The sequence below is a fragment of the Aethalodelphis obliquidens genome, unplaced genomic scaffold (genome assembly GCF_003676395.1).
Source record: "Aethalodelphis obliquidens isolate GAN/ISIS:26980383/991018 unplaced genomic scaffold, ASM367639v1 scaffold36, whole genome shotgun sequence".
In the NCBI taxonomy this organism is placed as follows: domain Eukaryota; kingdom Metazoa; phylum Chordata; class Mammalia; order Artiodactyla; family Delphinidae; genus Aethalodelphis; species Aethalodelphis obliquidens.
This window is the reverse complement of record NW_020837980.1, coordinates 14,029,720-14,033,738: the sequence shown is the minus strand read 5'-3', so window position 1 is coordinate 14,033,738 and position 4,019 is coordinate 14,029,720. Positions and strand designations below refer to the sequence as shown.

The window sequence follows — 4,019 nt, the reverse complement described above, 5'->3', positions numbered from 1 at the left end:
TTTCAGAAGAGATATATCACTTGGTGTAGTTCAGATAATTGATTCATAAGTCAGCTGCATCAGGCAGGTTTTGATGGTATCTTTATAAATAGGCCGGGGCTTTCAAATGCCTGATTGTATCTCTCATGCTGACATGAAAGGCACTTAGAGGTTGGAATATGCTAGCAGTACAACTTGTATTCTAGATACAGTTCATGAGGCCTATTAGCGTCCTATGGTACAAGTAACAAAATATCACTGAATGTAATAAATTGAATGATAATCCCAGAAATGCTTTTCTAATTGTGTTTTAAAGGAGCCGTGTGAGTTATGACTTTTACATTAGATGTTTAGAAATAAAAACACAAGCCATTTTAATACATTTAAAACATAAACCAGCATGATAATAAAATAAGAGGATTAAAAATTCCAGAGACATATCCACCAGCGCATACTGCTAAGATGGTTTCTCATCCATATGTGAGTCAGATGGAGCCTGCTTTTACAAAGTGCATTCACTCAATCTGTCTTCATAATTCCAGATGTATGCACACACACCTTTTATCCTAAAATTAGGTAAAGGATTAGGAATTTGCATAGTGAGATATTTGTCAGACAACAGTAAACATACAAGATTCTGAGCTAGAAACAATATATTAGACAAATTTATCTGTTTAATTCTAACCAGATCCCCTATACGCTTTGTGAATTTCTTTGGGGCCAAGTATTCTATACCATACAGTATACATTGTCTCCTCCCTGACTGCTGTCTTAACCTGACTTTCTGGTCAGTTCTCATGTACATAGAGGATTTTTTTTTTTTTTCTGGATAGGCTTGAAATACTTCATTCTAAGTATTGTTTCCCCACTCCATTCTGTACCACAAAAATAAGCACAGAACCCTATAATCCTAGAAGATAGCTATATCCGTTTGAAGAAAATCAGAATAGATCACCCCAAAATATGCCACTTGGGCATATTGAGTATTTTGACTTCAAGGCACTTAAACAGCAGGTGACTCTTACCCTCTTTTTTCTTCCAAAAAGTTCCTCAGCAAATATCAAAAAGTGCACAACAGGAAACACACTGGGGAGAAAACTTTCTAGCGCCCCAAATTTGGAAAACTTTCTAGCGCCCCAAATCTTCCAAAGGAGAATATCTTGAAGCATGAAGCCCAGAGTTGTCTGAACCAATCCTAACAAGTCTTCACGTGCAGGAAGTGCCTGGAGACCTTCTGCTGGAGGATGGAGCTGCCAGTACACTTGGCATCCCACACGGGGGAGATGCCCTTCAAGTGTTGTGCCTGCTCGCAGCAGCTCATGAAGAAGAAGTTCATGCAGAGCAAAGGGACCAAGCTGCATGGAGCTCCCAAGCTCCATACCTGTCCCACCCAGGCCAAGTTCTTTTTGTCCCAAAGGGAACTGCAGCTGCACCAGGCTTTTAAGCACTGCGGGGAGCTGTTTGCGTGCAAGGAGTTCTGCTGTGTGCAGCAAGAATGGCCTGCAGATGCACACCAAGGCCAAACACAGGAATTAGAGGGCATGTGTCTGCAAGTTCTGCAGCCACGCCTTTACCCAGAAGGCAGGTCTCAACCTGCACCTGAGCAGGCACGCGGGCCAGAAGCCCTTCCAGTGCCACCTCTGTGGCTACACCTTCTGCACCCAAGCTGGCCTGGAGAAGCACAACATCACCACACCAGTGAGAGGCCTGCAGCTGTGAGTTCAGCACCCAGAAAGGCCCCTGCTGAGAAGCACGGGACTGTTACCAAACGCGAGGCCCTGTGCCTGATGCACAGTGAGGCCAAACACCACCAAAACGTCGGACTTTGGAACACAGAAAGGTTTATTGCAGGGTTATGCAGGAGAAGGGTGGCTCATGCCTTAAAAACCCCGAACTCCCCGAAAGCTTTCAGCAAAGCTCTTTTATAGGAAAGGTGAGGGAGGGGCGTGGCTAGTTGGTGCACAGTTCTTGGTGTCAGAGCCTTTGTTCTTGAGGTCAGGTCACCGTCAGGTCATGATGTTCCTGTAAACCTCCACCAAAACAAATGTTACTCTCTGTTCTGAAAAGAAAGGGCAAGGTCCCAAGGCTCAACTTTCGCCCTCTGAGGTCCAGGCCCTGATTAAGTGGGAGGGGAGTGGCCTGTGCAGGCTGGCCGCCCTGCCGGGGAGCACTCATCCAGCACCCGGTCTGGCTCCTCCCACCAGTGCCCAGGCTGAAGAGGCAGATCTCAGCTGACGGCGCCTCAGAGCCAGGTGCCCAGACCCTGCCCAGCTGTCATCACCGAGGGAGCCAGGTGCCAAGACCCAGCCGGCCCTCAGGCTTTTCATTTAAAGTGGAGAGAATCATTTGTATAGGATCAATAGGAATACAGGTTGTAGCAAATACCCATCAGGTGAATTCCCAGCTCACAGCAATTGCCCTTCTTTGAGAATAGCCCCAACACAGAGGCAGACCTGAAATAATGATGTGCAAAGTCCTTGCAACTTAACCCTGACCTCTGGCCAGCCCCTAGGGGTAGACAACTGATCTAAGCTGGACCAAGTTTTGCAACTTGAACAGAGAGACTGAAGCTGGCGGAAGCTGTTACCTTAATGGCAGCATCCGTATACTCCAGTTGCTGAGACCTCCGTGGACTGCGGCCCATGGAGACGGCTGCCGCCCTTAGGTCGCAGAGATAGGGATGGGGGAGAGGTTCGCTGCTACTTCAAGGCCAGCGGGAGGCCCTGGTGAGGGCTCTGGAGCTCTGCGGGACACAGCCCAAGCTCACCTGCCGGCCCGGAGGCCAGGCCCTGGGGAGAAAGCCAGAATCCACCTCCAGCCACATTCAATGCACCAAGACCACTGTTGCCTGAGCAGGACATCTGACCCCCATGCTGATTGTTGAGCAATGATGGTTACTCGCTAATGGCTGTGTGCCCACTCTGCCCTATTACATGACTGGCCGCCACCAGGAGGGTGCCACCAGGAGGGTCCCACTTCTGCCGGATCTGTGGGAAGACCTTTAAAGTGATGTCCCAGCTGTGTGGGCATGTCAGACAGCACAAGGGAGTGAGGAAGTTCAACTGCACCGAGCGTGGCTCCAAGTTCACCCAGTAGGCCCACCTATGACCTGTGCAGAACTGCAATCCACCAAAGCACAGGTGGACCCTGGTCATTGAAAACCAAACAATGGTGGTGGGCTCAGCTGAGATGGTGAAGTCCCTGGCCCAGGGCGGCCTGGTCAGCGTCTGTGTGCAGAGGAGAGCGGGGGGTCCTGCATCCCTCATTCATCCTCACAGCTGCCATCTCTGAGAAAGGTGACACGTAGCTCCCCTGCCCACCACAGCCCACTTGGCCCTGGCCCCCAATAAGCCACAGGGCTTTGGACTCTAAAAAAAAAAAAAACTGCTTTTTTTTTTTTGAATGCTTTACTCCCGACCACCTTCATGTTTTGCTCAAAAGATCTTCTCAAGAAGTCCATACCTAACTCCCATTTAAAATAGCCACCCTGCTTTCGCCCACTCCTGAGACATGTGTGTCCTTCTTGGCTGCCTAGTTTTCCTCTGCAGTCCTTGTGCACTCAACATTATTTAACATCCTGTATCATTTACATACTTTCTTTATCACTGTCTCTTCCCATTAAACTATAGGCTTTATGAAGGTACGGCATTTAATATATTTTGTTTGCTGCTGTATCTCCAAAGCTTAGAACAAAGCCTGACCCATAAGAGATTATTGATAAACATTAATTGTTTTATTTGTTTTTTAAAAGAATATATGTGTTTTATGTTTGTAAGTGCAAAGATAAGAATGAAAGAAATACACCAAACTAATAATATTGACTACTCTGGGAGTGATCATTTGAGAATGGTATAAGAGAACTCTCAGCATTTTTGTTCTTTATACTTTTATATTATTTTAAGCACTTTCTTCTTATTAATAGCATGTATTTCTATCACCAAATAATATTATAATAAAACTAACCATTAAAAAAAATAGCGCAGTGCCTGCTATATATTATGCACTCAAACATCTTTTTCAATAAGCATGTTATGGGCTCC

General features: G+C 46.5%; 1 pseudogene; it reads left to right on the top strand.

Moving 5' to 3' along the window:
- The first annotated feature begins 441 nt into the window (after nucleotides 1-441).
- On the top strand, nucleotides 442-1,726 carry LOC113632254 (telomere zinc finger-associated protein pseudogene; annotated as a pseudogene).
- The last annotated feature ends 2,293 nt before the right edge of the window (nucleotides 1,727-4,019 follow it).